Genomic DNA, 24,896 nt, shown 5'->3' on the forward strand with positions numbered 1-24,896 from the left:
TACAGAGAGAGGGGGAGAGACACACAGAGAGAGAGATCTTCCATCCACTGGCTCACTCCCTATAAGATTACAAGATCGGGAGCCTAGAACTCCATCCGGGTCTCCCATGTGGGGGCTGGGTCCCAAGCACTTGGGTCATCTTCCTCTGCTTTCCCAGATGCGTTAATTAGAAGTGGAGCATGTGGGACCTGAACCGGTGCAGGTATCACAGGCAGCAGCTAACCCACTGCGTCACAACATGGGCCCCATCAGCACGTCCATAAGCTATTTAGAGACAAAGCTCGCGCTGTGTGTGAATGAACTCATCAAACATTTTCAGGTTACCTATTTTTCCTCTTAGAGATTTTCAGGGTATACGAAAGGTTCCAAGGATTCCTGCAGGAGGGAAAGAGCAGTCTGTTGAAATGTGTTGGAACCAGCATTCGACACAGGACCCCCATGAGGAGAGGGACCATGGGTTGACATCACACAGAAATGGCGCTCTAGGAAACCAAGAGGGAACAGACTGGGCACTGGCCTTGGGACCTGCTCAGGTGCCAGGGACTCTGCGCCTCTCGCCCCTTGTTCTCGGGTCTGTAAATGGAAGGGGCTGTCCACCACGAAGGAGAGGACCCTCCCAGCCGTGAGATGTTGGTGCCTGCTGATTCTTCTCTTTCTTCCTTCACTGCTCACCACCCGCCCGGTGGGGGGGGGGGGGGCTTCTGGGGATACAAGTGTGCCAGTCCCAAGTCGGTACTGCCAAACTCAGCTGCAGGCTGAGAACTTGGACGTCGCATTTCCCGAGGCGCCAGGGACGCAGTCTTAATGGGGAGACTTGCTCTCCTTACACAGAGCGGGGCGCCTGAGTGGTACCAACCCTCAGCCGGCTCAGAGGGCGAGAAGTTCCTCCCGGCACCAGGAACACCCACCAGTTCCGCAACCCCCTACGCCCGTCACTATTTTTGATTCTAATTTTGTTGAGTGGCTTCCGCGGCCTTCAGCTTCCAGCACGCCTCGGATGTTAACAGCGATTATTTGTTCGCCTAATCTTTATTCAAATACATCAATACTTTTAAGGCTAACATAGAAAAGCAAATATTTGCCTCTTGTGTTAAAGTAGCCAAATTTAAACCATAAATAGACTTTGCTTAAAGCATGAATGACCATTTTTTATCATTTTTCTCCCACATCTTTGATAGATCTTGCTTAGCAAACTGTATTTACTAATTGTTTTCCCTTTTAAAAAAAAATTGAATTCCAAACGCCTATCACTTGGCTGTCTTCCCAGCCAAGAGCAAGACGCTTGTTATCTGAGTTCTATTGATTGGTTCGGTTTTCAAGCTTTGCAGTTATTTTGTCTTGCTGTCGTTTATAGCTAAGCGAAGGTATTGCACGCGGAGGGTTCTGTTGAGGGAAATATGTAAGCAATAGCGGCACACACTTGTGGGGCAGCTGTCGCTGATGGCGATGTGAGGAATGGCGCTCCAGCTCGCTTTAATTGGTTCACTCGTTGGCTTGTCAGTGGGCCCGTGAGGATCTTTCCTCAGGAGAGCTCGGGCCACTGAAATGTCCTGTCCTCAGTGTCATAAACCTGTCACCAAGATCCGAAAACCTAGATGGGGGCCTCAGGCAGAATGTGCGGGGAGCCCGGAGCCCTGCAGGCTCGGGTACGAAGAACCCCTTCCTCCCCACCGGCAGCGGCTACCCGCCGCCCTTCCTCTCCCATTCCCCGAGATGGTGGGGTACAGTTAGGAGGCCGTTGGGGTTCAGGGTTTATTTCGTCCCAGGATTCAGTCACACATGTAAGTCCCAAGTCAGGGAGACCCTCAAGATAGTTGCAAAGATAAAGGCAGGCAGGTTCCCTGATGGAGGGTGGTACCCTGGCTGTGCATCCGCACCCCTACCCAGCCCCCCAGGCCTGCTGGGCAGAGAGCTCATCCCCATGGGGGAGGGATGTGCCTGGACCAAAGAGAGCACAGGCCCCTGTGTTCAGAGGACCAATGCCTCCAGGCCTGGAGAAAGGGTGGTGGGGGCAGTGGGGCAGAGGAGCCGAGCATGGCTGCCTGTGAGCAGCAGAGCCTTCAAGAGCCTGGGGAAATCCAGGACCGGTGGGTGCCTGTGCCCGCTCCCCCTGGAGCCCCAAGTAGATGCGAAGACTTTGTGGTGTGTGCAGGCACATAGGACCCAGGTGTCTCCATGTGACCCGGCTGGAGCGATAGCCAGGACCCAATAACCACCCTCCGCTTGGCGGTGCATAAGCCCCTGTGGGAGAATCCCTCCACCCTGGGAAGAAGGGAAACTTGGAATTTCCTTTTTCTTTCCTCTCTCTTTTTAAAAAATATTTATTTATATATTTGAAATTCAGTTACAGAGAGAGAGAGGGAGAGACACAGAGAGAGATCTTCCATCTGCTGGTTCACTCCCCCATTGTCTACAATGGCCACAGTTTGACTCCCACATGGGTGGCAGGGGCCCAAACACTTTAGCCATCCTGTGATGCTTTTCCCAGGCCATTAAGCAGGGAGCTGGATTGGAACTGGAGCAGCCAGGACATGAACTAGAGTCCGTATGGAATGCCGGCCTCACAGGTGGCGGCTTTACCTACTAGGGCACAGCACCAGGCCCCCCCCAAAAAATAAGCTTCTAATTTCATTTTTTCACAAACTTTTTGAGGTTGCCTTGTATAATTAAAGTCCAGGACTCCACAGATGAAGTTTAGTAGGCTCATTTTCTTTGGAGAGGAAACAATGAATGCTTTAAAATACAAGGGAAGAATTTGCGTGGGTCATTCTCCATTGGCTATGGAGCTCCTAGCTTCCGCCTTCTGTCTGTGACACTTCCCAGAGGTTCAAAGACTAAAGAAATCTGGCGGGGCCGGTTTCTTGGCATAGTAGGTCAATCCTCCGCCTGCGGCGCCAGCATCCCAAATGGGCGCCGATTCTAGTCCCGGCTGCCCTTCTTCCAGTCCAGCTCTCTGCTGTGGCCCAGGAGGGCAGTGGAGGATGGCCCAAGTGCTTGGGCTCCTGCACCCGCATGGGAGACCAGGAAGAAGCACCTGGCTCCTGGCTTCGGATTGGCACAGCGCTGGCCGTAGCAGCCATTAAGGGAGTGAACCAACTAAAGGAAGTCCTGTCTCTCTGACTCTCCCTCTCACTGTCTGTAACTCTACCTCTCAAATGAAGAAATAAAGAAATCTGGCAAAACTGAGGAGCTCGGGTGCAAGCCAGCTGATGGACTGGCAGTGCAGGTGGCCAGGATCCCCCTTGTGTGTTCTGGATCGCTGTCCTTTCCACTCCAACTCCAGCCTTTTCTGATCTCAGCCAAGACGCACTTCCCCTCCAGACACTGAAAATAGGGGAACTGCCTTCGGAAGATCCAATCCTCATACCTCATTCCAGCCTTAACTTCAGATGTCTCCCTCGCCGGGAGAGCCCAGAGCTCAAACACTGAGCAATAAATCACTGAGTTGAGTCTGCTGCTCCCAGTCCACCGTCTGGTGAAGGTGGTGCACCCCGGGAAAGGCAGACATTACGGGGGCCAGGAGGGGACAAGAGTGCCACGTGGGCCTCGGTGACTCCAACTGCCCTGTACTTTATTTATGTTTAATATATAATTTTATTTATTTATTTGAAGGGAACTTACGAAGAGAGAGAGAGAGATCTTCTATCCACTGGCTTACTCCCCAAATGGGTGAAACGGCTGGGGTTGGGCCAGGCTGAAGGTAGAAGCCTGAAACTCCTTCTGGGTCTCCTACATGGGTGACAGGGGTTTAAGTACTTGGGCCGTATTAGCAGGGAGCTGGAGCAGAAGTGGAGCAGCCAGGACCTGAACTGGCACACAGCATCGTCAGAGGGAGCAGCTTAACCCACTGCACCGCAATGCCAACCCCTGGCCTGGACTTCTACCCAAATCCGCTTTGCGTTTTCCTTCTGCATGCTTCATTAGCCATTACAAATGCAAGTTGATTAGGTTCCCCAGAAAACATTTCGAGGGGCCTTCCATCCGCTGGTTCACTCCCCAACTGGCCGCAATGGCCAGAGCTGTGCTGATCAAAGACAGGAGCCAGGAGATTCTTCCGGGTCTCCCAGTGGGTGGGCCATCCTCCACCACTCTCCCAGTCCACAATAGAGAGCTGGATTGGAAGTGGAGCAACCGAGACTTGAACCAGCGCCCACGTGAGATGCCAGCACAGCCCCCAGAAAACATTTCTATACTCTCTTCCCTCTCTCCTTTTTCCTTCCTCCTTCCCTCCCTTCCTCTCTAAAAAGGGGCCTGAAACTACCAGTGTTTCGAAAGCTTCCACCAAACAATGGAACCCTGGGCTCAGCCTAAATGCCCCAGGTAAAAGCCAAAGCTGGGCTAATTTGTTTTTGTTTGTAACACCTCCTTCCCCCTCTGCTTGTTTGTTTGTTTAACTGCCAGAATGCTTCCATTGTCTCCTTTTCAAAGCTCGACCTTGTCTTTTTCAATGTGGTCACTGAAGAATGAACAAAATGGGACTGCTTTTCCAATGAGTGCTTTCCTTAAACAAAAACAAACAAAAACAAAAAACCTCAGTGAGCAAGACACAGATCCTTAGGTGCAGGTTTTTTAGGAGCTGGGGGTTGACAGGCCCCTGAACTTGAACAGGTTGGAAGGTGCAGAGCTGTACAATGCATATGATAGGAGCAAATTCGCTCCAGAATTTGAACAAGCTGTAGAAAAACCTCTATTTTGCATTCCCACAGAGCTATTTTGATTTCTACCCTTGCATTTTATCAGCAACCATCACTCTGAAAATGCATTAGAGTGCTTTCTTTGCTTAACATAGAATCAAAATCAGAGCACGGTAGCTGGGGAGAGAAAGGTAATCCTGTCTAGTTTTATAAGCTGAAGATGTATTAAAATGATGGATTAATACTCTGTATGTCTTTCCCTGGGACACTTGTAACCCTAATAACATTTAAACTGTTAACGACAAGATAATTGCACAGGGAAGTGTGGGGAGCGTTTGCCCATCTTCTTGAATTCTGTACCAAAGAACGGTATCGGAGCTAGGTTCAGAGAACTTGCACCACGGTGGACTTTGCACACAAACCACTTAGAAAATCAGGAGAAGTAGGTCCAGTTCCGGCAGGCTGTGACAGTGGAGAGGAGCACACGGGCGAGGGACAGGCAGGAAATGTCACTCTCCGTGCCTCTGGCTCCAGGTCGATCCCATCCCTTCCTTATTTACTAGGAAGCACTAAGTGTGACAAATGCATAGAGGTGCTGGCAGCTGGATAAACACTACAAAGCAGTTAGGAAAAAAAGGACTTCAGGTGGCAGAGTGAATGAAGCTGCCCGAGGATCCTAGCTCCACCCGCTCCTGAGCTGTGTGGTCCTGGTCAAGTCGCTTCTTCTCTCTGTGTCTGTTTCTCCATCTGACAAAGTAGACTAGGAGCCTTCCCCCTGCTGGGTTTTCCGTGAGAATCGAATGAGATGATCTGCGTGAAGCACACGGTGATGCTTGGTCATGGTTTTCCTGATTAGCCCATGCAAGATAAGGCTTCCTTGCTCAATTTGTTGTCACGATTCACGGGTAATTTTTTGCTGTCACATTTTCATAAGGATCTCTGTTGCTTTAACACAAAAGAGGACGCCCTGTGGGAATCTCCCACATTGTAGCAGATCGATTGGGAAAGATGTGTTTGAGATATTGGGTCCTCAGGGAATGTATCCAATTATGCCACCACACTATTTTTTTTTCTGGTATTTAAAATAAGATTCACTGCCCTGGATTGAGGGTTTTATGAGTCACCATAGGACTCCTGGCTTCTATTCCTGTCGGTGAGGTCATCATCTGTGTGCAGCCATCGGGGCAGATGGCACCCGGGGCATGGCCCTCGGACAGGAATGAGGCCCTGTTCTCAGGTGGTGACCACATGTCCCTGTCTGCGGGGACCGTGCAGGTGCACCATGCAACAGCACCCTCTTTCTTTTGAAATTATCGCAGTGTGGATAATAAACTGCAGGCTTCCCTCGTCTGCGTGAACAAGGACAACACGTCACAGAGAGGGGAACTGTCACAGCACCCCAGCTTGTCTGTCCTGAGATGCTGGTGTGGTCACACTGGATTGGGGCCCCCCAAATCTTACTCGAACTTACCCACCAGAATCCAGTCTCCTCCAGGGGCACTGGGGGTTAGGACTTCCACAGAGGAATCTTGCAGGGGATGTAACCTGACCCACATCACCCAGGGACGGAACTCTGCTGGGGGCTGTGTTCCCTGTGCCTGCTGTCAGCGAGGCTGGCGTGCGTGTCCTGTGCTCCTTGGAACTCAGCGAACACAGGTGGCGTGGAGGGGAGAGGGCCCGTTCGCTAGGCTTCGCTGATGGTGAGCGTGGCCACCTTCAAACCTGCCCCTGTGACACCTCCCTGCCTCCCCTGCCCCCCTCCTGGAGAGGGGAGAGGGACACCAAACCACCCAGGGTGCTTCCCCTCCCAGTCCTCACTTCCTGCCCGTTCTCGCCTTGTAGAGGCCCCTGCTGCCCTGCTCTTCCTGTCTCCCTGCCCACACCCCAAGCAGCCCTGAGCTCATCCCTGGACGGTTTCCACAGCCTCTGAACCGGTCTTCCCACGCCCCCAGCGCTTTTCCTACTGCCCTATCCACCCTCGCACAGACACAGATCTGCAGCCTGGGCGGGGCCACGCTTCCGGGGGTGCCTAGGCTGCTCCTGCCTTCCTCAGGGACTGCAGGCAAAAGTGCCGGAGCCTGGCACCCCGGTTCAGCCTGCCCTGCACCCCTGCTTCCCGCCCAGCTGCAGATCCCCCTGCCCCGCCCCCGCCGTGACCTCAGGGCACCGTGTACTCCCTGCCTGTGGCCTGGCCTGTCTGAGAGCTGCCTTGTAATTAGTGCACACAGTTCTTTATGTGATTATCCCGGCTAAGAGCAGCCATCCAAATAGCCCAGACTCTGAGGCCTGCCCTTTAGCACCTTGGCTGAAGGAGGAGCTGCCTGCCCTTGGCTCCTAGAGAAAGAATGAAGGGTGTCCCTCTACCGCCGTCCCACTGCCTGCTCCAGGAGGTGCTAGGCATTTGTGTTCTGGGGGTCCCCCTTCCTTGAACCCCATCTTCTCACATTGCCTGGTGGGATGGACTCCTCCTATGTTCTTGGAAATGGAGACCTGGGGGCTCAGAATATCTTGTATTTGGCCCCGGGAAGTATTTTTGTGTGAATCTCAGCTGCCGTTTTCAAAAGGTGGGAGGTTTCCCACAAAAATCCCAGGGTTCTCTGGAGAATCTCGCAGGTGTCGTTAGGTGTCGCGTCGCGTTGCTTCCCGGGGCAGAAGTGGTAGGATGGCATTAGGCTGGCCCCTCTGTGACAGGTGTGTGGTTCCCAGTTCGCTGCAGCACCCCCCCCCCCGACACACACACACACACTCCCCTGGCCTTACCCCACCCGCACCATTCCTGCCTGTGTCTGCCCGATCCTGTGAGCATCTGAGTTTTCAGGCTCTGCCTACAGGCACCAAGGCCACCAATAGATTTGAGGGGAAGGAGATGACTACCGCGGGCTTACAGCATGATTGACAGTTGGGCAGGACGAGGGAGCCAGATGGCCAGCGAGGTGCCCAGGAGGCCTGGGCGGCCCGGGGTTCCAGGAGTAGCGCCTCGAGAGGGTCAGGGACCTTCCCTGCATCTGAGCAGGGCCCAGAGGACCTGAGCCACCCCAGAAGTGCTAGAAGAGGAACCCGACTTCCGATGGAATGGGCGAGAGCAGCAGCAGCAGAGACCATGTTAGCCAAAGGCCGGGCTTCCCCACACCCGGCCCACACCCGCCCCAGCACAGCGGATGGAAGAGCTCTCTAGCACACGCACACGCGTTCTCTCTCCCCTTCTCTCTGTGTCACTCTGCTTCTCAGATAAAATAAATAAATCTTTAAGAAAAGAATCATTATCTTCTTACTCTCCAAGTGCAGCTTATTAATTGAATATTTGCAAATATATATGTATATATGTGTATACACACACATGGAGTCTTCAGAAAGTTCAGGGGAAATGCATTATGAAAAAGCTACGTATCAGTTTCAAAATATGTACCAAAATAAGCTTATCTTAAAAATGATTTATTTATTTATTTGAAAGGCAGAGTTACAGAGAGGCAGAGACAGACAGAGAGAGAGGGCTTCCCTCCACTGGTTCACGCCCCAAATGACCACAATGGCTGCAGCTGAGCCGATCTGAAGCCAGGAGCCAGGAGCTTCCTCCAGGTCTCCCACGCGGGTGCAGGGGCCCAAGCACTTGGGCCATCCACTGCTTTCCCAGGCCATAGCAGAGAGCTGGATCAGAAGTAGAACAGCCAGGACTCAAACTGGTGCCTATATGAGATACTGGCACTGCGGGTGGCGGCTTTACCTGTTACACCATCGTGCTGGCCCCAATAAGCTTGTCTTTTAATTTTCTTTTTCTACCAATCTTGTGAAGTATCCTCTTATTTCTCAAGGACATAAAATATGTTTGTTCTGTATTCCTCCACGTTGTTTTGAAAAATAAATGTGTTGACCCGAATGTAAGTCTGAGAACAGAATCTCACCCCAGTAAAACGTCAATGCCCCATTCTCCTGGGGTGAGTGTTCCTAAGCGGTGCTGGTTTCTGCCTCCCGAATGCATACTGAAGCAGCCAACGTCCTCTTTACTATTTGCAATGCAAGGTGTTGATTGGTGGGTATGTTCCCATTCTATAGATCAGTTAGCATGTGATCTTTCCCAGAGGAAGGTCAAACAAAAATACACACAAACTTAGTTTTTTTTGAGTCCTTTTGATTCAGAAATTCTACTTCTAGGAATTTACCCTAAGAAAATAATCAGGGAATATGAGCTAAGGCTCTTGGGTAGGTCTCCATTGTGATTTATTAACTGGGGAGTGATGGGCTATGTTATAATATGCTTGTATGCAATGCAGCTTTTGAAAGTGCATTACATGTACTGCATGGGATGAGAGAATGGTCAGCATTAATTTGTAAGACCCCTAAGTACCTCTACATATCATTGTTCAGACTTGGAGGAAGGGATGAGTATTGTGGAAAAACCTCCTCGACCATCCGCGCATGCTTTCACTCTGGGTTCAGCCAGGAGGGCTGCTTTGACCAGCGGGATACAAGAAAATGGGGGGCGTGGGGAATATTGAAAAGCGGTGGCATGATTATTGCTCTCTTGAGCCTGGCCTTCGCCAAGAGAAGGTAAACCCAGGCTGCCCCGTTGGCTCTAGGACAGCTACACCACCCAGCTAAGCACAGCGTGGTTCCGCCAGCCCCGGCAGAGCACAGATGCACAAGAATGAAGTATTGTGAGCCCCAGGGGTGGGGGTCTGCTTCACAGTGTTTGTGTGGCGATAGCTGATTAATACTGGAGAAAGGTACCCTCAGTGCTGGAAAGATCTTTCCTCCAGTGATAGGGTGGACACAGACTTGTGCAAGCTGTCTCACTTTTCCCTTCAAGCTGCCCATTGGATCCATACTAAGTCCACCCAGGTTCTTTTAAAGGGAGGGGATAGAAACCCCATGCTTCAAGGTCACCAAGAAGAACATGTAGGATGGGAAATATCTGATGGTCTCTTTGAGTTATTATCTACTGCATAAAATTCTCCAAAAAGTGCTTTATAAGCATTATAGATGTGCTGTTTTCACTCAAGAAATATTTGTTGAACAACTACTAAGCACCAGTTACTCTGGTAGGACTGGAGATGCAGCTGTGAACATCACAGAGCTGGTCCCTGTCTTCAAGGGCTAAGCAAACCAGAACTGCAGGCTAAAATCCACTCAAAGTTCCCCGAAGGAACTGACCGGAAGAGCCGCTAGGCTGGAGGAGGTCCTCCGGTGAGTAGGCCAGTCCCAGAGCATCAGAAAAGCAATCTTGTTATAGCAGCGTTTTGCTATGATTGTGTCCAGTGCGACATTGTGTCCATTGCGACAGAGGCTTTGTTGGCAGCTGCTGGGAGTGCAGGACGAGGAGCCCAGAGCTCTCAAAGCACTTACGGTCCAATTCCATTCTGTTCCATCCAAGCAGTTACTTGGGGTTTAATGCAAAGCAGGTGCAGGGCTTGTTAAAAAGGATCTTCTTGGGATCTTGCAACTCAGAGTGCAATCCTTGGCTCAAACCCTCATCCAGGCGTCATCAGCGTCACCTGGGAGTTTGATAGAAAGGCAGAATCCCAGGCCCCAACTTGAACTACTGAATCGGAATCTGCATTAAAAATTTTTTTTAATTGTGGTGAAAAATACATAAAATGTACCATCTTAACCACTTTTAAGTGTACAATTCAGTGACATTACTACATTCACACTGTTTGTGCAACCATCACAGAACCGTGGACAGAACCCTTTCCATCCTGTAGAACTGAGGCTCGGATCCCGTTCCACATCACTCCCCATTCCCGTCTCCCCCAGCCTCTGGCAACACTAATTTGCTTTCTGCTCTGTGCATCTCACACCTCTAGAACTCAAGGTTCACCCATTAAAATGAGCAGAACCTGGGAAGCGCATCTTTGCCACCTTACGGGCAGCTCGTAGAAGGGAGAAGAGAGAATCCAAGAAGCCAGTCTAGCAGGGAGCAGCACTCTTCACTCCTCCATCACTGGGGCCACCACTGGGGATGGTCCCCCGGTCAGATGTGTGAGGGCGGTTCTGGGTTCCTGAGGGCAGCCACTTGGGTTCCAATCTGTCAACGCATGGTTGGCTACACTGGTTTCCAGGCCTCAAAGGTTGGAGACCCTAGGAAACCTGGTTGAGAAAACCTAACTTGTGTATCACTCAATAGCACTGGCGGCCGGCACCGCGGCTCACTAAGCTAATCCTCCGCCTTGTGGCGCTGGCACACGGGGTTCTAGTCCCGGTCGGGGCACTGGATTCTGTCCCAGTTGCCCCTCTTCCAGGCCAGCTCTCTGCTGTGGCCCGGGAATACAGTGGAGGATGGCCCAAGTACTTGGGCCCTGCACCCGCATGGGAGACCAGGAGAAGCACCTGGCTCCTGCCATCGGATCAGCGCGGTGGCGGCCATTGGAGGGTGAACCAACGGCAAAAGGAAGACCTTTCTCTCTGTGTCTCTCTCTCACTATCCACTCTGCCTGTAAAAAAAAAAAAAAAAAAAAAAAAAAAAAGCACTGGCAAATGGACTTCTTAGAGTTCGCAGCTCATTTAAATTCACACCAATTTAACAGCACATAGATAGCGCCAGCCACAAGTCCAGGTAGTTATTGAATTTTTTTAAAGATTTATTTATTTAGGGGATGGCGCCGTGGCTTACTTGGTTAGTCCTCTGCCTGTGGCACCGGCATCCCATGTGGGTGCTGGGTTCTAGTCCTGGCTGCTCCTCTTCCAGTCCAGCTCTCTGCTGTGGCCCATGAAGGCAGTGGAGGATGGCCCAAGTGCTTGGGCCCTGCACCTGCATGGGAGACCAGGAGAAGCACCTGGTTCCTGGCTTCGGATCAGCGCAGCGCCAGCCGTAGTGGCCATTTGGGGGATGAACCAACGGAAGGAAGACCTTTCTCTCTGTCTCTCTCTCACTGTCTGTGACTCTACCCATCAAATAAAAAAAAGCATTTAAAAAATAAATTTATTTATTTACTTGAAAGTCAGAGTTACACAGAGAGAGAAGGAGAAGCAGAGAGAGAGAGAGGTCTTCCACCTGATGGCTCACTCCACAATTGGCTGTAACGGTTGGAGCTGCTCTGATCCGAAGCCAGGAGTTTCTTCCAGGTCTCCCAGGTGGGTGCAGGCGCCCAAGGACTTGGGCCATCTTCTACTGCTTTCCCAGGCAACAGCAGAGAGCTGGATGGGAAGTGGAGCAGCCGGGTCTCGAACCAGCACCCATATGGGATACTGGCCCTGCAGACAGTGGCTTTACCTGCTACACCACAGTGCCAACCCGAGTTATTGAATATAAATACCACTAATGGAACAGCAGTTCTAGGAGTAGGAGCTGTGTTTATCTTCATTTCAGAGGTAGGGAAACTGGGGCACAGCCGCGTTAAGGAACTTGTGCGAGGTCACGTGTCTGGCGAGTGGTGGAGCTGGTGTTTGAACCAGGAGAGGAGACTGAAGGCTCTCCCTGTCTATCCCTGTCTATGCTGTGTCTCCTCTCTGGAAATCTGATAACTGCCTGACCAAGTCTTCTGTGGAAACAGACACAGAGCGAATCAAGCAGATGGTGATTGCGTTATGGGGAGGAGCCCACTTTTTAACCATTAGGGTTGGTTTACTTGTGAGAAAAAAAAAAAAAAACGGTGGAAGGTAGGACGGCAGAAAGCAAGCAGAACTCTTGGGGTGAAGGGAAGTGTGGGGAGCAGCCCGGACTGGACTGAGTTACTGGAATTAAGACTTATTCTATGCATCTGCTCTCCCACAATACGGCGCTGGGAGAGAAGTAAACAGCTTCCGCACAGCTGCCTCCAGTTCAGCTAATAAACTGTAGGACTTGCTCCTGATTGGAGGAGAGCAGCCGAGTTGGGATTGGCGGAGGAGGACTATAAAGGAGGAGAGAGACGGCATGCACCGGGAACATCTAGCTGAAGATCTAGCTGAAGGAACACCTGTGCAGCCCCCGAGTAGAGCCGGCCGGCGGTGTGCCGCTCCCCTGCGGAAGTGGGGAATGTGGCCAGGGGGAACTGCCCTTCCACGGAGGTGGAAGGGATAGTAGCCAACCCGGGAAGAACCAGCAGCAAACCCGGGGAGGGCCGAGCAGACAAAAGAACAGCGCAGGGTCCTGTGTCGTTCCTCCACGAAGAGGGGGAGCGACAGGAAGCGTCTCCCAGGGGGGCAGAAGCTGGCGTGGGGTCCCTGTCCACACTCCTGAACAGTCAGGCTCCCTCCCTCCCACGTCCCTGGTCAGCTCTTCACCTTGACCTTCCTCAAAGCCTCTCTCTCTCTCCCTCACTAATCTCAGCGGTTCTCTCGGTTTCCGAGCAACCAGCCCCCACATCTGTGTCTCTCGCCGTGGTCTGTCTTCTTGGTCCCTGGTCATATTTTGGTGCTTCCTGGCACACCTCTGAAAATGTCGCCCCCTGATCTCACACTGCACACCTGGGCGGATGAGTCACAAGTGGTCGATGCCCTGGAGGCCAGCAGGGAGCCCCAAGGCACAACCAGGCTGCTCTCACGTTCAGTCCAATACACGGAGGATGGCACCCACCAGCTCCCCTCCCAAGCCCGCCTCCCAGGCCCCATCCCGCTCCCGATTCAGAGAGGCTTGAAATCATTGGCATCTCCTGCTCCTTTCTCTCTCTAAGGCTTCGGAGTCTCCCCGCTCATCAGCCCTCAAACCTGGCTTCTGCTTTCCAGCTCATCTGTGTCTGCTCTCCAGCCCCGTCACCTGCCCTGACCCTCCCTCGGCCTCCTCAGCCTTGCTCCCACCACCCACCATCTGCACAGCCCCTCAACTCCGGCCTTGCAGCTTGGAGTTGGTCCATCCATCAACTCAGTGAGAGAGGCAGAAAGTTGCAAGAACAGTGCGCACTGTTCCCCAGAGCATCCAGCAGCCACGACACCCCGCAGCTTTCAGGATCCCTTCCCTACAAGCAGGGACGTATTCCTACAGGTAGAATGCACCCATTGTAAAACTCAGGAACTTCACATTGATATATATGACCACCAATCCTCAGGCCCCGTGCATGCCTTACGCTGCCGTAATGCCATTTTTATAGCGAAAGTTATCCAGTTCAGAATCACACACGGCACCCAGCTGCCACCTCTCTCCAGGCTCCTTCTGTCTGGATGGCCTCCTTGATTTGCATGTCCTTGGCGCTTTGAAGACTGTAGTGGGGCATGGGTAGAATGTCCTTCGGTTTGGTTTGGATTGATGCTTCCTCTTGATGGGATTCAGGCAGGAATACTGTAGCAGCAACGGGGGTTGTTCTTGCTGCATTGTATTGTGTAGGGGACGCAATTGATCCCATTCCTGGGATCTCTTGATTAAAGCACCAGATTCCTCATCTGTATGGGGATGCTTTTCCCCTTCAAAAGAATGTGTGGGGAGCAGGCATTGTGGCACAGCAGGTGAAGCTGCCCCAAATCAGAGTGCTGGTTTGAGTCCTGCTCACACCATTTCCAATCCAGCTTCTTGTTAAAGCTCCCTGAGAGGCAGCAGATGGTGGCTGAAATACTCGGGTCCCTGCCACCCATGTGAGAGACCCGGATGGAGTTCCTGGCTCCTGGTTCCAGCCTGGCCTGGCCCTAGTTGTTGCAGGCATATGCAGAGTGAACCCAGCATAGGAAAGATCTCTCTCTCTCTTTCTCTCTCTCTCTCTCCCTTTCTGTCTCTCTGCCTTTCATATAAATAAATAAATAAGCAAATCTCTTTTTAAAAATTGTGGAAACTCTCGTTCTTCATCAGACCTTCAACTATTTATTTAGATCAGAATGGACTGGTGGTTTCTGATTTTATTCAACGTGCTATATATAAACTATTACCATCATCACGTTCTTACTCTCTCTGATGTCTTAACCATCTCACTGCAATGGCCAATACAGAGAGTTTTTCAGCTACACGTTTGGCCACCAGAAATCTGTGTTCAGCATTACCTTGTGCTGTCTTTCCATCCTGGGGGCGGTTGCTATCTGAGTGTTTGTCACCCAGGCACCTATAGTTATGACTTGCTGTGGAGGCAAAAGGTGTCGTAACATGAAACTATTTGCAAATGGACCACAGCACAGACTACATACGAATAGTCTCTCTCTGTTTCACTCTAGCAGCCCTGCCCACCCATCACAGCGACACCTCTGTGGTCTGCAGCAAGCACCCAAAGTTGTCATTCAAATTCAATGCAAAGTGGTGAACTGTGAACCCGCAGAGTCGCAGGGCTTCCTGCAGCCCGGGAGGGAAAGTAACTGAGCAGGGCTGCTCCGAGCCTTGAGTGAGACCAGACAGCAAGTGGCCGAGACCATGTGAGGAGCAAGAATTCAGAGAAAGCCTCTAAAAAGGGTAAGCGTAGCAAAGATCTCTGTGAAGCTAAGGAATGAGCGTCCTCCTCAATGAGACGCGAAAGTCAAAAATGAAGCGAATGATGCCATATGGCATTGTCAGGATTTTTGGTTAACACACAACTGAAACCATAATCTAAATTTCACTAGAGGGTAAAATTATTTTCACAATTGTGGCCTCTTTTTTTTTAATCTCAACATAAAATGTCAATCAAAACACGGTTTTCTATATTTGCTGTAAAGTTTCAACCCCTCCTGCTGGTGGGTCTCCTGTACGTGGCCTTGTTTTGCCGCCATTTTCCCGCAAGGTCACTGGGTCGGAGGGGGTCCCTTAGCTGTCCTTTGTGCGCTTTACCCATCTCCCAGCCCCAGGAACATCTCTTTCGCTCCCCCTTGCCTCCTCCTGCCCCAAGTTCACTTTTTACTTCCTCACCTCCCTTTTCTCATTGATCAAAAGAAGGAAGTAACGCAGCCCCACGGACTTCACAAAGAGTTTGTGTAGTCAGGCGAGCTCATGCGTGGTGACGGGGGCCGCCAGCGTGTTTCGGACCATTACTCCACGTGTGACCACGAGCTGAGCGCTTCGCCTGGATGATTGCTGGGAGCTCTTCCCAGACTTGGAAGGGCGGAGGCTGCTGTTACCTCACATTTCATGGGGAAGCTGCCAGGGGCCCCAGGACGTTGACCTGCTAACGTTACTCAGGCTTTGGAGGAGTCGGGATGTGAAGCAGTAGTTCAAGCTTGCTACTGCTACAGTGTCCTAGATGTCAAAGGTTTGGGGACTGAACCAGGCTCTCTGACTACAGACATTACGTGTATTCTCCCCTGCGGAATCTCTGAGCTCCCAAAGACACTGAGTGATGGAGCAGCAATGACTGGAAGACACCTGGGCTGTGTGACTGTTTGGACCCCCAAGTACTCCACTGCTGGCACCCAGTGGCACCCATAGGCATTACCTAAGCCCACTGGGACCCGTGCCCCAAGTTTTTTTTTTTGTTTTTTTTTTTTTTGTTTTTTTTTTTACAGGCAGAGTTAGACAGTGAGAGAGAGAGACAAAAAGGTCTTTGGTTCACCCCTCAAATGGCTGCCACGGCCGGCGCACCACGCTGATCCGAAGCCTGGAGCCAGGTGCTTCCTCCTGGTCTCCCATGCGGGTGCAGGGCCCAAGCACTTGGGCCATCCTCCACTGCACTCCAGGGCCACAGCAGAGAGCTGGACAGGAAGAGGAGCAACCAAGACAGAATCCAGCGCCCCGACCGGGACGAGAACCCAGGGTGCCAGGGCCGCAGGTGGAGGATTAGCCTAGTGAGCCGCAGCACCGGCCTTCCCCAGGTGTTTGAAGACTTGGAAGACCAATCCCCAGCTCACCTGGGAAGCATTTCCCAGGGACCCCAAGCTCTCCCCAGCCAGCCTCTGCAGGGCCCAGGCTGGTGAGAGGGCGCTAATTTGCCTAAGAGGCATAAAAGGGTGTGTGTGTCACCCCTGTTGTGGGGGAGGGTGGTGACTACCTGACAACACCCTGGAGGTGTCTGAATCTGACTCAGGGCTGAAAAACCACCGAACCTCACATCTAAAGCAACCCGGGGTGGGGGTGGGGTGGAGGGACCCAGGGGCGGGAGGAAGAACTGGACCCGTGCACACGGGCAGTAGGAGACTCCCTGCCCTACAGATGAGGCAGCTAAGCCCCCCAAAAGCATCAGGACCCCAGCAAGTGCATCCACAGACCTCAGGCAGACCCAGGTCTCGGGGTTTGACCATGTGCTCCTCGGCTAAGCATATGTTCTTCTGCATAGGGTTAATTTGAGCATGTCATGCCAGAAGCCTGGGGAGAGCGATCTATCCCAAGACCGTTTGGGGTCGATGTCGAGGACATCTGCTGGTTTTGCCTGCTCGCTAGTGCCACCACGTACACCTGTCTCCTGCAAAAATAATAATTAAAGCTGCCGTGGAGGCGCGTGGGCTAAGCCCCCAGCTTCGGCTCTGCTCACCGAGCCGTGCGTCCTGGGGGCGTGGCTGCTTCCGAAGGTGCCTCCGGCAGCGGCCTGAAGGGGGCGCCTGCGGGCTAGCTACGGCTTCCTGCATCCGAGGCTGCAACGCGCGGGTTTCTTGGGGGGACCCCACCCCGACCCGGTCTCGGCCTCAGCCACCTCCCGTGACCCAAGGCTGCAGTCAGTTCCAGTGAGAACCAGGCGCAGGAGTAGTGCTGGAACTATTGATTGGGACTGAGCCAGGCATTTTCCTGACGTTGCTCGTCTTGGGAGAGGGTTGGAGAAGAAGAGAAGAATCGAGCCATGTTGGAACCATGGAATGGGATGTGTCTGTCCAGAGTCACCCCCCGCACCTCTCACTGTCATGAACCAGTTCTCTTTTTGCTCACGCTGGGTTGGGTTAGCTCAGTCCCTTGCTGCCGTAGAGCCCTACCCAAAGCAGTGAGACAGTTCTACCTTATATGAAAACTCACTCCTGTCCCAGCCCCGGCTTGATGGCGGCTCTGGGTGAGTGGGGGGCCTGCGACTCCTCCTCCTGAGGCTCGTTAGCACAGGCACACATGCACACACACACACACACCGATTCTGGCAGATACTCGAGCGCTTATCTCTCAGGTCACCAACAGGACTGTCAAGCTGAAGACCTGGGTTTTAAATTCCATTTCAGCTCTTTCTGCAAAGCAGGGTAACCAGATGAGACAGCCATGGAAAATATATGACTTTCGTTATTATGACGTGGAAAGCAGAGCTGTCTAATTGCTCTTGTCCACTGGTGTATGAAGATTGAGACCAGATGTGGGTGTTTTGTTTTTTTTTTAAGAAAAAAAGGAAAAGAGAAAAAAGGGGCTATACTGGCCTTTGCTTTGAATAGAGCACTCTGATTCCTCCCCCCCCCCCCTTCCCTCTCTCTCCCTTTAAGGGAAAGATGCCATGAGAAAGTCTTTTACTGCTTGGAAATCTTCATAGCCACGTTGATGTTGCTTTCCATGAAGGTGAAATTGTGAAATTGACCTCAAACACTTCATCTTCACTTTCCCCGATGCTGAGGGACAGAGGGGGAAGCAAAGGCCGGAGCTGGCCCCTTCTTCCTGCGACAGCTGTGGCTCTGCGGTGGGTCGGGGCGGAGGTGGGTCCTAAGGCAGATCGGGCCCCTCTGCCTCAACCCCCTGGGAGTAAGTGCTCACGCGTAAATCTCAGCAACAGATGAGATGGCGAATGTCTTTAAAGAGAACCAGCCAGGGCCCAGCTTCTGTGTTTGATCTTCCAGAGGGACCCCTAAATCTTCTGCTTCCACACTATGTTCTGCCTCTCCCGTTAATTTTAGCACACCCAGCCCACGGAGGCCCGCGGCCCACGGAGGCCCTGAGGACGCCCCCAGGTTCACGTCGCCTTCAGCAAAGATACAGAGATGCCTGCCTGCTCCCCACCCCACCCCGCCCCGCCCCGCCCCTAGAAAAGATGTAGACTCCCAGACGCGTTGATTGACAGGCCGGGTTGCATAACCTGATGCTTCTGTCTCGAGCTAGGGCTGCCCGCTAGAAAGGCAATTCATTTAAAGATTACCTCATTACTTTCAAGATCATTTTTTCCCCCAAGAAAATGCACATGGGGAAAAGAGGAGGCTCTCAGAGCAGCTGTTTCCTGAACGTTCCAGCGGCCGTGGAGCCTGGTTTGGCGCCCAGGACTGAAATAGGAAGGGACGGATGAGGGATTCCTCCGGAAAACCTCCAGGGGCCCCTTCAGCCCCAGCTCCCTGATGCCAGTGGAGTCGTCTCTCATCTCCTCCTGAGGAAGAAGAGGCTGGGTCCCCCGCCCTTTCATGCTGAGGGCTTCTTTCCATTTCTGGGTCGGAAGCTCCGTCGCTGCATCCCAGAATATTCACAGGCGTCTCATAGCTCCAAAGGGGTCCTTTCCACTCTCTGCTTCCCAAGCCTCCCCACCCCCACCCCGTTAATGTCTGATTTGGGGAAAATAAATAACTTTAATTAGTCTCCCTCACATGTTTTGCAGGCAACAAGCCCTCAATGATCCCCAAGGAGGGGGGGGGGGAATGATCGTGGGAACAGATCTGAGGGTGCGGTGACTTTTGCTAGATGGGGGGCAGCTTTTCCCAGCCCTGACTCCCCACCCCCGCACGCAGATACACTGCCATTCCAGGCAGAGTCCAGGCCTCCCCTTTCCAATATGGCGCAAGTCGGGCACCCTCCCAGAGCCCCAGGCTCCTCGTCCTTGAAACGGCAGCCGAGCAAAGCACTCCTTGGCCGAGTCGCTGCAAAGACTGAATGAGAACATGGACGTGACGCTCAGTGAATAGCACTGCCACTATGATTTTTTTAAATTAATTAATTTATTTGAAAGGCAGAATTACAGAGAGACATGCACAGAGAGATATCTGCCATCTAAGAGTTCACTCTCCAAATGGCTGTAACAGCCAGGGCTGGACCAAGCTGAAGCTAGAAGCCAAGGGCTACATCCGGCTCTCCCACGTGGATACAGGGGTCCACACACTCGGGCCATCTTCCGTTGCTTTCCCAGGAGCATTAGCAGGGAGCTGGGTCAGGAGCGGAGCAGCGGAGACTTGAACCAGTGCGCATAAGGGATGCTGGCGTCGAAGGTGGCAACTTAACCTGCTATACCACATACCAGCCGTGGAAAACTGGGATTTAGTAAGCAGCCCCATGTGTGCAGTGAGAGGCTCCCCAAACTTCAGTGGGCCTGCCAGTCACCTGGCAATCTCGCTACAATGCAGATTCTCTTTCTGACAATGATGGTGGGTCTGGGAGTCTCATGTGTTCTCTGAGAAACCCTGTATGGCTGGCTGGGGGGGTGGGGGGCAACCCGGATAGTAAAAGCCACAGCAGTCAGATGAACAGAATGCAGAGGACTGGCCAGCGCCGTGGCTCAATAGGCTAATCCTCTGCCTAGCGGCGCCGGCAAACCGGGTTCTAGTCCCGGTCGGGGCGCCAGATTCTGTCCCGGTTGCCCCTCTTCCAGGCCAGCTCTCTGCTGTGGCCAGGGAGTGCAGTGGAGGATGGCCCAGGTGCCTGTGCCCTGCACCTGCATGGGAGACCAGGAGAAGCACCTGGCTCCTGCCTTCAGATCAGCGTGGTGCGCCGGCCGCAGCGCACTGGCCGCGGCGGCCATTGGAGGGTGAACCAACGGCAAAGGAAGACCTTTCTCTCTGTCTCTCTCTCTCTCACTGTCCACTCTGCCTGTCAAAAAAAAAAAAAAATGCAGAGGACTCAGTTATAATCCTCACTGTCCGTGCTGTTCAGTCTCGCATTCGTGTGCTTGTTCATCAAAGCAATCAGATGAGTTAGACAAGATCTTTTTCACACAGGCGGGTCCCCCCCCCCCGGCAGCCTGGCAGATTTCTGCAAGGGAATTAGCAGTTTCCTCCGCAGACCACGGCTGCTCACGCGTGCACCGTGGAGCTGCTCAGGATCCCCTCCAAGGGAAGAGAAGGGCCGGGCTCCTCATCAGTCCTCTGCACCTGCTCAGGCCTGGGTTTCTGGTCATGGAAGTGCTTTGGTGACACTTTCAAGCTGTGTCATCATCCCTCACAGAAATTTCCACTCTGGAATCTCCCATCGGGCTGCCCCCACCTGCCGCTCTAATCATCTCCGTCCACAGGTGACAGGTGCGTCTGCCCTGGCGAAGGAAGCTCTGTCATCATTTCCTCACTCTGGTGAACTTAGGTTTCCTTTCTCTTCTGCCTGGCTGCACATGCTGATTGTTTTTTAGCTTTGAAATATTTTCAAACTTTGAGAAAAAGTGTAAGGACAATGCAAATACTAACATGATGGAGCCACTTCGGAAAATAATTTGTCGGTCTCGTAGAAAGCTAAACCCAAGTTTACCATATGACACAACAATTCCATTCCTAGGTGTGTATATATATATGTGTGTGTGTGTGTGTGTGTGTGTGTGTGTGTGTAAGAATGGAAAACACATGTACAAGGGCCAGCATTCACATCCCATATGGGAGTGCTGCTTTGAGTCCCAGCTACTTGGATTTTTATTATTATTATTATTATCATTTATTTGACAGGTAGAGTCATAGACAGTGAGAGAAAAAGAAAGGTCTTCTTCCGTTGGTTCACCCCCCAAATGGCCACCATGGCCAGTGCTGCACTGATCCAAAGCCAGAAGCCAGGGACTTCTTCCTGGTCTCCCATGTGGGTGCAGAGGCCCAAACACCTGGGCCATCCTCCACTGCCTTCCCAGGCCACAGCAGAGAGCTGGACTGGAAGAGGAGCAACCGGGACTAGAACCTGGCACCCATATGGGATGCCGGCGCCGCAGGCGGAGGATTAGCCAAGTGAGCCATGGCACCGGCCCCTATTTGGCTTCTGATCCGGCTTCTTGCTAATGCACCTGGGAAGACAGAAGAAGATGGCCCAAGTGCATGTTCCCCTGCCTCCCCTGTGCAAGACCAGATGGGTTCCTGGCTTCCGGGTTTGGCCTGGCCCAACCCTCGCTATTTGGGGAGTGAACCAGCAAATGGAAGCACTCTCTCTGTCTTTCTCTCCCTCTCTCTCTCTCTCTCCCCATCTTTCCCCATCTCTGTCTGTCTCTCTTTCTTTGTTGCTCTGCCTTTTAAATAAATAATCTTTAAAAAGAAAACAGTTCCTCAAACAAATGCTTTTATATGAATGTTCGTAGTAACACTTCACAATGGTCAAACAGTAGGAAATATTTTGATGCCCATCCATAATTGAACAGAAAAACAAAATAGATCTAGTCATACAATGGAATATTATGCAGCCACAAAAAGGAATATTGATACATGCTACCATGTGGATGAATCTTAAAAACACTATGTTAAGTAAGACAGGCTAGATACAAAAGGTCATATATTGTAAGCTTCCATTTATACGAGATACAAGACTAGGTGAATCCATAGAGAAAGTAGATTGGTGGTTACTAAGGACTTGTGGGAGAAGTAATGGGAAGTGACTGTGTGATAAGTCTGAGTTTCTTTTCTTTTTTTTTTTATTTGACAGGCAGAGTTAGACAGTGAGAGAGACAGAGAGAAAGGTCTTCCTTCAGTTGGTTCACCCCCCAAATGGCCACTACGGCCGGCACGCTGTGCCGATCCGAAGCCAGGAGCCAGGTGCTTCCTCCTGGTCTCCCATGCGGGTGCAGGGCCCAAGCACTTGGACCATCCTCCACTGCCTTCCCGGGCCACAGCAGAGAGCTGGCCTGGAAGAGGAGCAACCGGGACTAGAACCTGGCACCCATGTGGGATGCCTGCGCCACAGGCGGAGGATTAGCGAAGTGAGCCAGGGCACCGGCCCAAGTCTGAGTTTCTTTGCAGGCATGAAAATGTGTTGGAACTGATAGAAATGGTGTTTGCATAGCATCGCAAACATTAAATGCCCTGAATTGTACTCTTTAAAATGGTAAAATTTTTGTCATATGAATTTAGTTTTTACAAACAGATTTATGTAAGTGTAGAACAATAGAGAGAGAGGGGCAGAGACAGACAGAGAGAGCTCTTTCTTCTGCTGGTTCACTCCCCAGGTGGCTGCCACCGCAAGGGCTGGGCTAGGCTAGGCCGAAGTGGAGAGCTTCATCCGGGTCTCTAACATGGCTGGCAGGAGCCGTGGTACTTGGGCCGTCTTCTGCTGCCTTCCTAGGCCCATTAGCAGGACGCTGGATCAGAAAAAGAGCAGCCAGGACTCAAACCAGCGCAGGGCTATGGGAGGCCAGCACTGTGCCTTAGTCTACTATGCCACAACACCAGCCCCTCATCTCTTTTTTAGATTGATGTGACCCTGTATACATAAGGCATTCAAAAAAGTTTATGAAAAATGCATATTATGAAAAAACTGTGTGTGGATGTCAAAGTTTTTGCACCAGCATACACCTACCCTTTGATTCCATTTTCCACTGGCTTTCTGAAGTGCTTTGGCATAAATCTTTTCTGAACCATTTATACCAAGCAGATATTTCAGCACTGTGTACCCTAGAAAAGAAAGACATGATGTCTGGGAAGATGATCCCACTCCGGAAGCTTAGCATTGATGCAGTCCTGTTACTCAGGCTGTAGTTCACGTTCAAACTCTGCCGGCTTCCCCGGGACCTGCCCATTCGGAAGCCGGGGTCACACGGCCGTGTAGTCTTTGCTGTCCTTTAACATGGAACCGGCCCTCGGGCTCTGAGAAGTTTCCCCTTTTGATCGTTCCGACGTTGCTGCTTTTGAAGACGGCGGGCCCTTTTTTTGTAGAGAGTCTCTCGCTCTGGGGCTGTGTCTCCTCGTGACTGTAGTGCGGCTCTGAGGCTTTGGCAGGAAGCCCCGGGAATGGGGCCGTCCCTCTCAGCGCCTCACGTCCGTCTGTCCACTACTGTCTGTCTGTCCAGTACGATGTCTGCTTTAATCTCTTGGATGAGGTGGCACCTGCCAGCTCTCTCCACTGCGAAGATCCCATTTTTCTCGTTGTATCTGACAATGTCACATTCTACTTTGAGGATCTAACCGAACTTGTAAAATCATATGTAGATATCCATGTGTATGTACATCTGTCTCTATTTAGATATATTAAAGGTGTTCTACTTTGTTGGGACTTCAGTTTCTTTCTTTTTTTTTTTTTTCCTTAAGGATTTATTTAATTATTTGAAAGGCAGAGAGGGAGAGAGGTCTTCCATCTGTTAGTTCACTCCCCAGATGGCCACAAAGAGCAGAGCTGCGCTGATCTGATGCCAGGAGCTTCTTCCGGGTCTCCCAAGCAGCTACAGGGGCCCAAGGACTTGGGCCATCTTCTACTGCTTGCCCAGGTCATAGCAGAGAGCTGGATCAGAAGTGGAGCAGCCAGGGCTCAAACCGGCGCCCATATGGGATGCCAGCACTGCAGGCAGCAGCTTTACCCACTACACCACAGCGCCGGCCCTGACTCCAGTTTCTAAAGTCCCCAGATTCTGGAAAATGGGTTCCACCTATTATATTAGCTACCTCTTTGATCTGTGCTGTAAGCTGAATGTGAAAGAGAGCTGCATGGGAACCAAGGTCAGGTTTAATCACTTTGGCCATGAAAACCAAGCAGCTGTTAAACTCTTGACGAAAACGCTGCGACTAATGAGTCTAGAGTATTCTGCTGGATCAAGAGTTGAAAGAATAATAATATACAAAGCTAATGCACACTTTTGTTGTAAAGCCTGTTCCAATATGTTGTGCTTTTAAAATAATAATTACTTTTTCTTTTAGTTTAATATTTTTAATGGACTGATTCTTTGAACCGTTGGAATAAAACTCAAAAGGAATACTGAGAGAGTACTGACAAGTCAGTCCCTAATCTGGAAATGCGTTTAAACTGCTTTTATGTGGCTGCCAACATATTTGTTTTCACTTATTCCTTTTCCCTTCGGCGATTAATCTTTATTGCCCCCAGTGTGAATTGTCAAAAGGAAGGGAGAACACATACTAACAAAAATATATTTCTTGTGTAACTTCCAAGTATTTATCATGCTGTGTCACTTTATTAATTTTGAGTGCTAGAAAAATGGTAAAAAATATAGCGTCAATGTAGAGACCAATATATATCTTTGTAGCACAGATCTTTGACGAGTTCCCATTCTGTAGTTTGCTTGATTTGCATCACTTCATATTGATTTCACTATTAAAATAACCTATTTTTTTAAAAACACAATTTTTATTGTAAGCACTAAGAGCAGAGATAGTAGGCTCGGTTTCTAACAATTCCACAGTGGCGCGGCCTGGTCATGTCTCCAGTGCCCTGGGCTGGAAATCACCTGCATTACGCCACCCCCACCTGACCTGCACAGGAGCGGCAACAGGAGTGGCAGCTCGGAGGGGCGCGGCTGACGCGGGATCCTAACCACTGCCTTCCAAACCGAAGAAACGCTTCTGCCTTGCTCCCCGCCTGCCCTCTCGGAGGCTGCTCACCCGCCTGCGTCTGTCAGTTCGTGGTGTAATTTTAACAACAGTATTTCATGTTCCTTAGTCACACTAGCTCACCGCGTGTCTGCGTCCGTG

General features: G+C 51.5%; 1 long non-coding RNA gene across 1 annotated transcript in view; it reads left to right on the forward strand.

The window, feature by feature from the left end:
• LOC108177937 (uncharacterized) overlaps positions 1 to 24,896 on the forward strand; it is an 82,747-nt gene that overhangs the window by 23,818 nt on the left and 34,033 nt on the right. The window lies entirely within an intron of this gene.

The sequence above is a fragment of the Oryctolagus cuniculus genome, chromosome 4 (genome assembly GCF_051225735.1).
Source record: "Oryctolagus cuniculus isolate XC-2025 breed Fujian yellow rabbit chromosome 4, ASM5122573v1, whole genome shotgun sequence".
NCBI classification, from domain to species: Eukaryota; Metazoa; Chordata; class Mammalia; order Lagomorpha; family Leporidae; genus Oryctolagus; species Oryctolagus cuniculus.